Source organism: Sarcophilus harrisii, chromosome 2 (assembly GCF_902635505.1).
Source record: "Sarcophilus harrisii chromosome 2, mSarHar1.11, whole genome shotgun sequence".
Taxonomy (NCBI): domain Eukaryota; kingdom Metazoa; phylum Chordata; class Mammalia; order Dasyuromorphia; family Dasyuridae; genus Sarcophilus; species Sarcophilus harrisii.
In genome coordinates, this window is record NC_045427.1 from 500,597,041 (window position 1) to 500,612,758 (window position 15,718).

A 15,718-nucleotide genomic window follows, 5' to 3' on the forward strand; every position below is an offset into this window, starting at 1 on the left:
GCATGAGTTGAGAGAGCTGATAGTTCCTTGTGAGGGATTCTTTCCCAAATATTTCTCCTAACTGGGTTGAAACTCGATTATTACAGATTTGCTCCCATTGCTCTTGACAGATCACAGATTTGAAGCTGGACCAGGAAAGGAAAAAAAGGGAACTAAAAAGGCAACCAAGAAGCATGGCAAGTCCAGACTTGGATGACCACTATTTTTTCTAAGGGTCAGTCTTGCCATAGCCTTAGGACCCCTTGTAGGTTCATTAAGTTAGGGGGATCCAGGTTAGGAGGCTCTAACAGTGTGGCTCCAGTGAGTGCCCATTAGCGATCTATCATGTTTAATACAGTATTGGTCTTCAAGGCCTAAATTTAATCCCCAGGGTTTTGAACAAACTCCTTCACAGTGGTCCTATTAGCTTTGTAACTGGGAAAATCATTTCACCTTCTTGACCCTTAGTATTTTTGATCTGTGAAATAGGTATAATAATTAGAACTTTCTCACAAGGTTTTGTTAAGGCTCAGATGAAATGATATGTATTTTGCAAACCTCAATTGTATAAATGTAAATAATTATTATCCAAGTAGAAGGTTCCATTGTCATTAGTCTGACCATACTCTTACAACTTCCTCTTGAAAAAACTGAGGAAATGACTATAGTAATCTAGTATATGATAAACTCAAAGATCCAAGCTTTTGGAATAAAAATTCACTATTTGACAAAAACTACTGGGAAAACTAAAAAACAATACGGTAGAAACTAAGTATGGGCCAACATCTTACTCTGTCAAAATAAGGTCAAAATAGGTACTTGATTTATATATAAAGGATAACATTATAAGAAAATCAAGAGAGCATGAAATAGTTTTCTGTCAGATTCATGGATAAGGGAAGAACTTAGGATCAAAGAAGATATTAGCATTACAAATGTAAACTAGATCATTTTGATTATGTAAAATTGAAGTTTTCACACAAACAAAACTGAGGCAGCCAAAAATATAAGGAAAGCAGAAAACTAGGGAAAATTTTTGTAACACTTATCTCTACTAAAGGCCTCAATTCTCAAATATACAGAGAAATGAGTTACATTTATAAAAATATAAATCATTCCCCAATTGATAAATGGTCAAAGGATATGAATAGGTAATTTTTAGGCCAAAAGAAAAATCAAAGCTATCTATAGTCATATGGAAAAAATGCTATAAATCATTATTGATCAGAGAAATGCAAATTAAAACAACTTTGAAGGACCACCTTCATTTACCAAAGTGGCTAAAATTACAAAAGAGGAAAATGTTAGATATTAGAGGGGATGTGGGAAAGTTGGGATTGCATTGTTGGTGGAACTGTGAACTGATCTATCCATTCTGGAAAGCAATTTGGAACTATGCCTAGAGGGTTATAAAACTGCATGGATGCAGTTTGGATCTAGCAATAGCACTGTTAGGTCTATATCCCAGAGACATCCAAAAAATATGTACAGCAGCACTTCTTTTTTTTTTTGGTGACTAAGAACTGTAAATCAAAGGGATGTCAATCAATTGGAGAATAGCTCAAAAAGTTGTGGTATATGACTATAATGGAATACTATTTTATTATAAGAAATGACAAGGAGGATGATTTCAGAAAAACCTGAAAAGACTTACATGAATTCATGCAAATGAAGTGAGCAAAACTAGGAGAATATTGTTAACAATAACATTGTCTGATAAAGAATTGTAAATGATTTAGCTATTTTTAGCAATACAATGATCTAAGGCAATCCCAAAGGATTAATGATAAAGCCTACCATCTACCTCCAGAGAAAGAACTGATTGATCTAAAGCTTTTTATTTTTCACTTTTTTTCATTTTTTTCTTTTATTTGAATTTTCTTACCCAAAATGATTAATGTGGAAATAGTTTACATAATTGCACATATATAAGTTATATCTGATCGCTTACCATCTCAGGGAGGGGAAAAGAAAAGGAGGGAGGAATAGAATTTGAAATTCAAAACTTTAAGTAAAAATGTTTTAAATTTAAAAAAGCAACTAATTCTTTGTTTCAGGGATCATGGCCTACCATTTGGCAGAGAACTATTTAGTCACATGTATTTGCATGTCTCCTTCTCCTTTGCCATGCATTTATTTCAGTCACAGGTGGAGGTTTGTGAGTAGTCCAGGCTCAGGAAAATATCCTAAGGGAAGTACTACTCAGTTGAGAATTGACAGGAAACAATAAATGCAGAGAATATGCTCTCTAGGCACTAAGTTTCCAATTTAATTAGGCAGCTCTTATGAGAAAAGGATTGTTTGAATTTTTATAAGACACTTAGTCAAGAAATGCCACCTGTCTTAAATGTCCCTAGGGAAGATGAGTCAGAGATGATGTGTACTACATCTTCCTCTTTTTTAAAAAAAAATAAAAACAGTATATATGGGTTTTCTCCTATACTAGAAAACAATTTAGAAACAGATAAATTAACAACAACAACAAAAGAATCTATTAAGTACCTTCTATGTGCCAAACATCATGCCATATGTTAGGGGAAAGTGTTTTGTTTTGGTTTTTTCCCCTCAAGGAGCTCACAAATTAATAGGGAGGGAACACACACATGGGGAGAGAGAAAGGAATGAGAGTTTTGGACTGAAGAAAGTCATAGAAATGGTGCGTGGATCCATAAAATGGTCAGTTGCTATGCCCCTTCTAAGAGCAATGGCATTATTGCTTTAATTACCATTCCCAAAGCAAGAAGTAAAAGTTGGAGGCTATTTAAGAATGGGAAAAAATGAGTCCCAGCAGAGCAGATGGCAAGATGCTTGGAGAGGTCTTGGTTTCCTAGTGGATGATTTGATATAGATACAGGTATAAAACTCATCAAACAACCCCTTAGCATTAGAGTGACCCAGAAAAGAGAAAGTCCCTTCCAGACAACATCTGTTTGTTTGGCCATCAATAAAACATAACAGGCCTGTTCATGTTCATTACTGAGCAACTAGTATGTGCTCAACTAGAAGGGAGCAAGAAAAGTTCCAGGAGTCCTCAATTTAAGAATAAGTACCCTGGAAGCATGCTGCTCCCCTCCTGATGAATAAATAATGAACTCAGGATGTAGGGTGAGACAGACATTTTTGGACATGGACAAGTTATCAATAGCCACATAAAAAGTACTGCAGATGAACTGATGCTGAGTGAAATGAGCAGGACCAGGAGATCATTATATACTTCAACAACAATACTAGATGATGACCAGTTCTGATGGATCAGGCCATCCTCAGCAACGAGATCAACCAAATCATTTCTAATGGAGCAGTAATGAACTGAACTAGCTATACCCAGAAAAAGAACTCTGGGAGATGACTAAAAACCATTACATTGAATTCCCAATCCCTATATTTATGCACACCTGCATTTTTGACTTCCTTCACAAGCTAATTGTACAATAATTCAGAGTCTGATTCTTTTTGTACAGCAAAAATGTTTTGGTCATGTATACTTATTGTGTATCTAAGTTATATTTTAATATATTTAACATCTACTGGTCATCCTGCCATTTAGGGGAGGGGGTGGGGGGGGTAAGAGGTGAAAAATTGGAACAAGAGGTTTGGCAATTGTTAATGCTGTAAAGTTACCCATGTATATATCCTGTAAATAAAAGGCTATTAAATAAATAAATAAATAAATAAAATTCAAAAAAAAAATTCAAAAGTACTGCAGATTACTAATAGTTAGAGGAATGCAAATTAAATCAGTTGCACTTCCACATTACACCCATCATATTGGCTAAGTTGACTAAAAAAGAGAGAATAACAAATATTATAAGAGAGAAAAGAAAACAAGCACATTAATGTAGAGTTGATGGAACTATGAAATGACCCAACCATTCTGGAAAGAATTTTGTAACAATGCCCAAAGAGTTATTATATAGTTTGTAGTCTTCAATACAGCAATCCCACTACTGGGCCTAGAAGAGATCAAAGAAAAGAGGAAAAGATTCTATATGTCCCAAAATATTTACAACAGTTCTTTTTGTAGTGGCAAAGTTAGGAGTATGCCTAACAATAGAGGAATGGCTAAATAAATTATATCAATTGACAGGAAAAGATAATGACAAATGTTGACGAGAACATGAAAAAACTGGGACACTAATACATTGTTGGTGGAGTTGTGAACTGATCCAAACATCCTGGAGAGCAATTTGGAACTATGCCCAAAGGATTATCAAACTGTGCATACCCTTTGATTCATCAGTGTCTCTACTGGGCTGTATCCCAAAGAAATCATGAAAAAGGGAAAAGAACCCACATGTGCAAAAATGTTTGTAGCAGCTCTTTTTGTAGTGGCAAGAAACTGGAAACTGAGTGGATGCCCATCAGTTGGAGAATGGCTGAATAAATTGTGGTATATAAATGTTATGGAATATTATTGTTCTATAAGAAACAATCAGCTGGATGATTGATTTCAGAGAAACCTGGAAAGACTTATATGAACTGATGCTAAGTGTTATGAGCAGAACCAGGAGATCATTATATATGGCAACAGCAAGATTATACAATGATCATTTTTGATGGACTTGACTTTCTTCAACAGTGAGATGATTCAGACCAGTTCCAATGATCTTGGGATGAAGAAAGCCATCTACAGCCAGAGAAAGAACTATGGGAACTAAGTGTGGTTCACAGCATAGCATTTTCACTTTTTTTGTTGTTATTTGTTTGCATTTTATTTTCTTTCTCATTTTTTCTGGTTTGATTTGATTTTTCTTGTGCAGCAAGATAACGTAAAAATATGTATGCATATATTGGATTTAATATATTTCTACCATGTTTAACATATTTTGGACTACTTGCCATCTAGGGGAAGAGGTAAAGAAAGGGTGGGGGGAATTGGAACACAAGGTTTTGCAAGGGTTCATGTTGAAGAATTATCCATGCATATGCTTTGAAAAATAAAAAGCTTTTAAAAAAGAGAAAAAGAAAAAGTTATTATAAAAAGGGGGAATAAATAAATCTAGAAAATAAATTATTTCAATGTAATGGAATATTTATGTAGTAGGAAATGTTGAGTAAGAAGGCTTCAAGAGATACCTAAAAAGACTTGTACCAACTAATGTAAAGTCAAATAATCAAAACCAGGAAAATAATCAATAATATGATAATAGCAGTATAAAAATGATGGTAAAAAATGTTACCTTCTGACAGAGAAGGGATAGACTTAATATGTGGAATGAGACACTTATTCCGCCCCTCCCCCCAAGTACTTGCAATGAACCTGCCTTCTTACAAAGTATCATAGGATTATATATTTATCATTGGAAGATCTTTTAATCCAAATGATTGTTTTTACAGATGAAGACACTTAGACCCACAGAGATTAAATGACTTGTCTAAGAATACACAGGAAGAAAATGACAGAGTCTGGATTTGAACCAAGTCCTCTTTCACAGATCTAGCATCCTTTCCATCATACTACACTACCTTCCATTTCCTTGACTTTGTTTGAGTTTATAATTGTCTAAGGAAGTAGGAATGCTGTTCTTCCTCCACTCCCTTTCTCCCCACCCTCCAAGTCAATTGATACAGTCATAAAAAGAGCAGATTGTAACAATAATACATAGAGTAATTTTTAAGGATTTTTTGGTCCATTCTAGGAAAACATAGTAACACATGTTGAAGTTTTAATGTATAAACAAGATGAATCTAGGCAAGAGTTTTTCATCTTTATTGCATATGGAGTCCTGTGGAAGTTGATGGACTCTTTGTAGATGCATTTATTAAACTATAGATGATTATAAGGGAAACCAATTATATTGAAATTGTATTGAAACATATTTATCAAAATATTGTTTAAAAGTTCATGCTCCTTAGGTTAAGAACCCTGGTTTTATGTCCTATGATACCTTTAGAAGGTGTCAATCTCTTTGATTAGGAAACATTAGGAGTCATATGTATGTATATATATGTATATATTTGAACACATGCATATATTTGCACACATATACACATAAAGTATATATTTGTATTGTGCACATATATGTAGATGTATAAGTACATATACAGATACAGATGATATCAATATCAATATTGATGATTGATATATAATCCTTCTTCCCCCAATAAATTCAGTGTTTAGTTCACAATTTCTCAGTTTAGCATAATAGGGATCTTTAATATATATGATACTCCCTCAAATACCTTAACATCCTATTTCCTCTGACTACTTAATTTCTATTATCTGCTCCTCCACTTCACATCATACCCTTGATCTTGCCATCACCCACACATGTTCTACTCCCTTTTTCATAAACTCTGAAGTCACTTAAACTGATTATAACATTTTCTCATCCTTTCCACCTCCCCACCTCAACACTTTTATTTGTCCCTATTTGACTTCCATTCTCTCCAAGCCTCAGTTTTTTATATCTCCTTACTCCTGCACTGATTATATCCTCCTCCCTTCCCTGTCTTGATCTCTTTATGTACCAAATCAGTTTTACACTCGCCTCCCTGCTAGAATTCCTTAATCCCTTGTCTTTTGGCCACCTATGTCTTATCAGTCCTCAACCATGGATCCCTCTCACTTCATTCACTCTTATTCATAGCACAACCAAATGTAGCTGGAGGAACAGAATGAATATGCTACACAGGTGACACTGGACAAACTTGCCAACAATTAAAATTCTACAAGATGACATCATACTTTCCAATCATGCATCCTCCTTTGCTCTGCTGCTTATTTCATTCTCTAAACTGTACCAGAGATCATGCCCAGGAAGCACTAAGTTGCTCAAAGCTTATCTTTCTGGAACCATGAGAGCTCATTTTCATTTTGTCATTTATTGCTATGTATGCACTCACCTTCTCCAATTTCAACCTTCAGCTCTGAAAATTATAATCACATTTAATCAACTTTACCACTGATTAAAGGGCATATCGACTGCTCCATTGTTCCTTTCTCCATCTTTGTGACTTCCCTGTTTCCCTATATGTGCTATCTTATCCAGTTAGAATGTAAGCTCCTTGAAGGCAGGGAATGTTTTGTTTTTATATTTGTATCTCTAGTACTTAGCATAGTGATTTGCACATGTTAGACACTTATCAAATGCATTTTCCCCCATTCATTCACTTATTCATTGGTGGGCCCCATAAGCCGGAAGGAAAACCCACCTACACAGGTTTTCCTATATACAGAGGAAAGTCCACATGCCCTAACTAGCCCAGGTTGTTCACCTTGCATCTCTGGATTATGGAGCAGAGTCCCAGGCATAAAAGAAAAATCTCAAATCGGCTTTGTAACTCCATTATTGGCAACTAACTTTTTTTTTTAAATAGCTTTTTATTTACAAGTTATATGCATGGGTAATTTTACAGCATTGACAATTGCCAAACCTTTTGTTCCAATTTTTCCCCTCCTTCCCCCAGATGGCAGGATGACCAATACATGTTAAATATATTAAAGTATAAATTAAACATGACCAAACTGTTATTTTGCTGTACAAAAAAAATCGGACTCTGATTGTACAATTAGCCTGTGAAGGAAATCAAAAATGCAGGCGGGCAAAAATATAGGGATTAGGAATTCAATGTAATGTTTCTTAGTCATCTCCCAGAGTTCTTTCGCTGGGTGTAGCTGGTTCAGTTCATTACTGCTCCATTGGAACTGATTTGGTTCATCTCATTGCTGAGGATGGCCAGGTCCATCAGAATTGGTCATCATATAGTATTGTTGTTGAAGTATATAAGGATCTCCTGGCCCTGCTCGTTTCACTCAGCATCAGTTCATGTAAGTCTCTCCAGGCCTTTCTGAAATCATCCTGCTGGTCATTTCTTACTGAACAATAATATTCCATAATATTCATATACCACAATTTATTCAGCCATTCTCCAATTGATGGGCATCCACTTAGTTTCCAGTTTCTGGCCACTACAAACAGGGCTGCCACAAACATTTTGGCACATACAGGTCCCTTTCCCTTTTTTAAATCTCTTTGGGATATAAGCCCAGTAATAACACTGCTGGATCAAAGGGTATGCACAGTTTGGCAACTAACTTTTCAAGGATACACTTGCACTCCATATGGCCTGAACTGCTCTGCTCAGTTGCCTTTCAGTCTGGGCCTTGAAAGCTCAGAAAAAGTAATACTTACCCACAGCTCCCTTCATTTTCTTCCTTGGCAGTTAAGGGGTACAGTTAATAGAGTGTTGATCTTGGGGTCACAGAGACCTGTTCAAGTTCTGTAACCCCAGGCAAGTCATTTAATCTGTCTCAGTTTCCTTACTGGTAAAATAGGAATGATAATAACATGTCCTTCATAGGAGTATTTTTTTTTTTTTTTTGCTGAGGCAGTTGGGGTTAAGTGACTTACCCGGAGTCACACAGTTAGAAAGTGTTATGTTTCTGAGGTTAGATTTGAACTCAGGTCCTCCTGACTTCAGGGCTGGTGCTCTATCCACTGCGCCACCTAGATGTCCTTCATAAGAATATCATGAGGATCAAATTTTTAAAAAAAGGATTTTGCAAACCTTAAAACATTTATACAAATGTCAGCAATTATCATTCCACTCTCAGAGCAGATTAGCTGCCACAAGATATTTCTATAAAGGGTCAAGCATTTATAAACATCTTATATAAGCAATGAATCATATCAGTTTGAATATGTAATACATTCTAAAGACGCCTGGATGACACTTGCTCTGTGGCTATTGAAAGTTATTTGCTGATTCAGTATCCCATTGACTATAGTTCTGCTTGTCAATCAGTGGCAAGGATGGTATCAAACAGTCCATTGATGTTCATGAAGTAGTCATCATCTCCTACCTGTGACTTTTGTCCCCATATCTGCAAATTGTTATGTTCTTGCTACCTTGGAGAAGAATGCAAAGGCCCAACCTCTTTCACTGATGTTGATTTGAATTGTCTTCAAATTTACTATAAAAACTGTTCCCATCTTGAAGCTCTCCTGATATTTAGTGATTAGCCTCTCAATGTTTTAGTACCTTGATTACTCATAATAAACTCCTTTTAATTCTGTTGGTCCTGAATTTTGCCTCATTAATCAGGACAAAACCTCAAATGAAGGATATCCCTTTCAATATAGCCATGAGCAAGTGATTTAATTGTGATGATACCTGGAGTATCTGTTTCACAGGATTGTTTTGCAATAATGAAATAACACAGAGCTGTACAAATATTATTATTAAAATAGGCTGCACTGTTTCCAGCCAAATCTAGCTTGTATAAACTTGTAGGCAACCTATAATTTTTCAGGGCAGCTGGATTGTACAGAGGATAAAATACCAGGCTTGAATTCAATTCCAGCCTCATATACTAACTATGTGATCCTGGGCAACTCATTTGGCCCTGTTTGCCTCAGTTTTCTCATCTGTAAAATGAGCTAGAGAAGAAAATGGCAAACTATTCCAGTATCTCTATCAAGAAATCTCCAAATGGAGTCATAGTTGGAAACAACTAAACAAAAATAAGTTTTTCAGTGTTTCTGTATAACACTCCTTTCACAAAGATTACAATTGTAATGGATATTCTGTATTCAGAGGAATGTGGTATATTGGCAGTGACAAAATTTCTGACAAAGGTCAGGAAACTCTTTGTGGGATAAGAGCTATCTCCTATTTTGAGTGCTCCCTTTTATTCCTTCTTCCCTCAGAGTAAAAAGCCAGCACATGGAATAGTAATTCTAGATCTGGGATAGGGGATATGGTCACATCCTCCTCCTGCTTTCTTCCTCTTGGAGACTGATCCGTGTACCCCCCTATCTAGGGCAGTTGTAGTGTCAGAATTGAACAGTGTTGGGTCCCTGAGCCACACTAACATGCTGTTGTGACTTAACCTGCCTGTGCTGACAGAAGTCACTGAGAAAACTTTGCAGAGCACCTAGATGAATCCCTGCGACTCAAACACCATTATTCAGTCCTGCTGTATCCTTCTAGTTCCATTTTTGGTTCTTTCAAAGGTTTTGCAATTTTCTCATATTTAAAAAAAAAATCCATTCAGAAGTAGTGTTTTTTCTTTTCTTTACTTTTTGTACCATAAACTCCTTTGGCAATCTTGTGAAGACTATGGACCTGTCAAGGTATTAGGAGACATCCTTCGCCCTGTTGCCAAGACCTAGCAAACCGGCTGTGCCTTGAATTTGGCAAAAAACCACCCTTTGTACTGACCCTCTATATGATCTCAGACATAGCAAAATCCCAGAATTGTTTCTGGTCATGAAGCCCTGCTATGAAACAATCTTGTCACACTGTTGCTGTTACAGCCAATGTGTATTGAGATCTCTTCTCATTCACAAGTGGATCCCCCCACAAAGGACAGGGCTCCTTGCTCACAAGCTCTTTCCCTCACTTGGAAATTAAAGTTTTATTGGATTCCTAACTCTCCTATCTCTAGCCTGCTTTGTTCAGCTCCAGAAATCCAGAGGTTAGAGGCTGGTTCTCTCCAATTGATTGCCTTCTCTGAATGTTTTTAGATGGATGAAATAAAACACACAGGATTACAAAGGAAACCATTTATACTAAAATTCAATATTTGATGTAATTTAAAAACTGGTTCACGGATTCCATGTTAAGAACTTCTGATCCCTGTCAAACATGTTGAAGGGTAAGAAAATTTTGAACACGGAGAAAAAAAACTTAACATGCCTTACACAAAGCCATCTTTTTCTCTTCCAGATTTGTAAAATAGTTTCCTCAACTTAAAAATAGGAACTATACATGGTTGTTGACAACGAATTTTCTATTGATTGGAATTGGGGGCGTGGCTTGGAAAAGTGACAAGTAGCAGAGTAAGCTAAAATTACAGATGATCTGAAAACTAGTAGTTTCAGTCTCATCTATTCTGACTAGAGCAGCTATTAAGAAAGAACTAATTATCTCACACTATTCCTGGTCAGAGGTCTTCATAGGTAGTAAAACTTCTTTGAAGTCAGGCAAACAAATGGACCAATAGGAACAGAAAAAGAAGCAAAAGGTAGAAAAGCAAGTGTTCTACGTAATTCATAATTAAATAGTCCCTGAGTCAAATCATTTAATCAATTAAAGTTTATTAAACCCCTATTATGTGCCAGGCACTGTGCTAAGTATTTGGGATTACAAAAAGAGGTTAAAGGCAAACTCTGCCCTCCAGGAGCTTACAATCTAATTGAAGAAATGTCGTGCAAATAACTATAAAACAAATTATATACAGGATAAATAGGAATTAACATCAGAAAAAAGGCACTGGAATTGGGGAAGGCTTCCTGTAGATGGGATTGTTGTGATTTAAAGCCAGGGAATTCAGTAGGCAAAGATTAGGAGGAAGAGTATTCAATGCTCTTGGAAGATGGCCAGAGTATGCTTAGATCATGGAACGGCCAGGAATTCAGGGTCAGTGGATTGAAAGATATGTTGGAGAGATAGATTGGAAAGATAGAAATGGACTATGTTATGAAGGGCTTTGAATGTACCATCTCTATAATGATTACCAGATCTACTTGTTATGCCAGTTCTTTTATTGTCCTTACTCAGTTTCTCTAATTGTTCTGCTTTAGTTTATAATTATCAGCTCAAAGCTCAGTTCTGCAAAACCTCCCCTCCCTCTTTATCAGAATATTTGATAAGGATAAAAGATCTTATGTGTTAGAGTATCAGAATGCCTTTCCCCATCCCAAGCTACTGGAATGTCAGATACCGTCTTTATCAAGATGCTTCTCCCATATCCAGGGTGCCTCCCCCATTATGTCACCCTTATCTCCGGTGGCTCACCTCACCCTGTCAGAGTCCCATTCCCATTCTCAGCACCCTGACTCTGCCCCTGCCTCAGTCTACCCCAAGTCTGAGCCACATGTGTATATACGTCATTGAGAACTCACATTGTTTGCTGGATTCTGGAGTCTCGTTCAGCCCTGGGACCAAACCATGGATCCATTTGGTCCCAGGAAATATCTCCCATTTAATAAATCATTAAATACTCTTTAATCTCTATCTTGCCTCAGTTTTTCCAGCCTTACATACTTAGCCCTAGCCTCTCTCCTGATTTCATCTCACATTTCAGAATATCTGCTGGACATCTTAAATTGGGTATCCTGTACTAACTCCATAGATCTAAAAGTCATTATCCTCCCCCACCCAAACTCTCCCCTTTTCCTAAGTCTCCTATTGTTGTTGAGGGCACCATCATAAAATCCTGTTTGGCTTTCATAGTTCTTCATGAGTTAGTACCATTCTAACATTAACATTGTCCTTCTTGCTGCTATTCCTCATCTCCCACCTCTGGTAATTTTTACTGGCTATATCCCTCATGTCTCTCCTTTATCATCAATTTCTTGCCTCTTTGACTTTCTTCAAGCTCCAGATAAAATACCACTTTCAATAGGAAGCCTTGATATTTTTAATGCAAGTTTCTCGTTATTTACAATTTATCCTGTATATATCTTTATACAGAGTTTGGCATGCTGTCTCTCCCATTAGACTTTGAGGTCCTTGAGAACAGGAACTGGTTGTCATTTCTTACCTCTTAGTATTCCCAGTACTTATTATAGCGGCTGGGACATAAAGGTACTTAATGTTTGTTGACTACCATTTTTAAAATTAAGTCATTTCTCCTTTAAGAAGTATCAGCATAATGACTTAACATGCATAATCGATATATTACTTATCTGCTCAAGGGGTTGGATGGGAGTGGGAGGAAAGTAATTTGGAACTCAAATTTTTTTTTAAAAATGAGTTAAAATTTTTTACATATAATTGGGAAATATTTTAATGTAATAAAAATACATTAAGAAAAAAATAAATACCAACAGAGAGGCATCATTGCATCAATGCAGACACACATTGTTGGGGGGAGGTGGGTGGTACATGAGATCATTTTCTTTCTAAGACTTGGTGGGGGGGGGAGAACACCCATATTGTTTACATATAAATAAAATGCACATTTCACAAGCTTACAATTCACACTTGTGACCCCCAAAGTCCTTAAAGCCAAAAACTGCAAAGGCGCAACACAGGTGACTTTATTCATTTTCTGATCTTTTGGCAAGTGGGGTAAAAGGCCATAGTAAATATTAAGTAGGAGTCCCTAAGTTCACTTCAGCTCCTCTTGGGAGCAAAGTCCTGAACACAAATGGCATCAAACACAAGAGACAAGGTCACTTAAACAACAAATTCTGAGTGCATTGGTCATTGTCACTTCATACCTATGTCCAATATGGCAGCCACCACGATAAAGCTTTGAGTTTGCTGTGTTATCACAAATGTCAACAAACTGGGAACGGGATAGGGTGGGAGCTATGGAGGTTTTGGAATGTGAAATGAAAAACACTTTCCTATATACTTGATTTCCTAGATCTCTGCTGGGTCATCTCTCCATTGGATCTGAAATTCATTTAGCTATCCTGGTTCTTAGAAGGTGAAGTAAATAAAATCTGAACCTCCAATTTGAGATATCAATCTCCATCCTTTATTAGGGCAATCACTTAATAAGTATTATATAATTCAAACTTAATACATAAAGGCAAACACACATGACCAAAGACCTGAAGTAACTGACAGGAAGGGAGTAACAGATTGGCCTGAATATCTGAATAGCACCAGCTCTGCACTAACAACAAGACTTTGGGGAGAATTATTTAATCTATTTGAATCTCAGTTTCACCCTCTATAAAATGAAGAGATTTGGGTAAATGAGTTCTGTTCAGGTCTAATATTCTAGGGATTTATAAAACATAACCCAAAAATTGTTCAAATTAAATGGTTTGTAATGACTATCATATAGAGGTGATTTGGTGGGGTGAAGAGGAGGAGAAAGAAAAACCCTAGACTATTGATTTCATTGATGTAGAGAACTCCTGGTAAGGAAAAAAAAAATTTTTTCTCCTAAACTTCCCCTATTGATGCAGAGAAGCAACTCACCTATAGGTATGGCTGCTCTGTTCCCAATTCTAAAATTCAAAGTAGCAACAGAGCTACTAATACCACAGATTAGCTAATATTTTAGGATTAACATCCAACTTTTGCACTGTTGGTTTCCTGTGGCTGTAGGTGTCATGTACACCACCTTCTGGCTGGTTTGTAGAAAAACAATTACTTCGGTTGGGGAAAACAGACAAAAGCTTATTAAATTTTGGGTAGTAACTACTGGTTAAGAATTTGGGTGTTCTGGTCTAATTGGTTCTGTCCAAGCACAACTCCCTGCTCTATCATCTCAAAGTGCAAAATAAATGACAAATAAAGCAAAATTAAAATGGGGAAGTTTTCTTTATGAAGAGAGGAAAGGAAGGAGGGAGGGAGGAAAGAAATGAAGAGAGGGAGGGAGGGATAGAAGCATCTATTAAGTACCTATATCTCAGGCAGTGTGTTAAGCTTTTTACCAATATCTCCTTTGAGCCTCACAATCCTGGTAGGTGCGTGCTCTTCCCCATTCTATAGTTGAGGAAGCTGAGGCTGACAAAGATTTAGTGGCTTGCGCAAGGTCACACACAACTAGTAACTATGGCTATATTTAAACTCAAATTTTCTTGACCTTCCTGACTCTAGGTTCAAAGTTCTATCCATTTCACTATCTTGCTGCCTCTAAACAAAGCTTTTAAGAAAAATTTTAAAAGAGAGCTGATGAGCTTGGATCAAAGGTGGAGAATTTTAATAAAGTAATGGAATATTTTTTTAAAGGAGAATGCAAAAATTCAGCAATGCAATAAAAAAATATAAGCACAAAGTCAACAAAAGCAACTGACTTAAAATTTTTTTTAAGTATGCCTCTTAGCAAAAAAAAAAAAAAAAATCCAGTAAGACAAAACAGATTGATCCATGTGAATCCCTCCAGAATCTGATTATCCCTTACCAATTATAAGAACTTTATAATGAAATGTTTTGTCCTTAAAAAAAAATTAGCTTTTTCTACTCACCAGAATATCTAGCATATACCATTAAATTCAGTAAAACTTTATAAAGGGACTTAAAACTTCTCAAAAGAAAAGCATTGTTTTACTTAAGAGTCCCATTTCAGTCTTCCCAGAATATGCACTAACCTGTGGCTTGACTCCAACATGATCAATTCTTAGCCTTATTCTCTAACCCTCCCGCTTATTCAGCCCCTTCTTCAGTTGTGCAAGCTCTCAACTTCCCTCTTCTTAGCTGGATTTGGAGTCAGCTCCTCAATCCATATTCCAAAGGTAGCAGCTTTCAGCTGTATCACTGAATATTCTGTACACCTCTTCTCCCAGCATATATTCCTCTATTCTCAACCCATCTACCTGATAGCTATCAAGCACTTCTCAAGTAATAACCAGAATCATCCTCCACCACCACCCCCACCCCCTTTTTTTTTGGATGTGACAGAATTCAACAGGAAGAGCAGGCATGGATTGAGGCAGATCACAAATCTCATTTACATTATTTTTCTGTCCAGAGGCAACATATTTCCCACCCAATTTCACAATTATTTATGTCATCTCACTCACCTAATATTTCCTATCATTTGCCAAATCTTGTCATTTCTACCTTCTCAGTTCACTTTATTCACATAACTACCACCCTAATTCAGGACCTTGATTGCAAAAGCTGCTTAATTGCTCTCCCTCTTCTAAATTTCTCCTCACTTCAATTCAGCTGCCAAAATGATTTTCATTAAGTTCATGTTTCACCATATTCACTTCCTTACTCAATAAACTTCAGTTGGCTACCTACTGGCCTTAACATTATATATTTTTTTCATTTCTTTTTTATTTTTTTATTTTTTTTCATTTCTTTTTTATTGCAATTT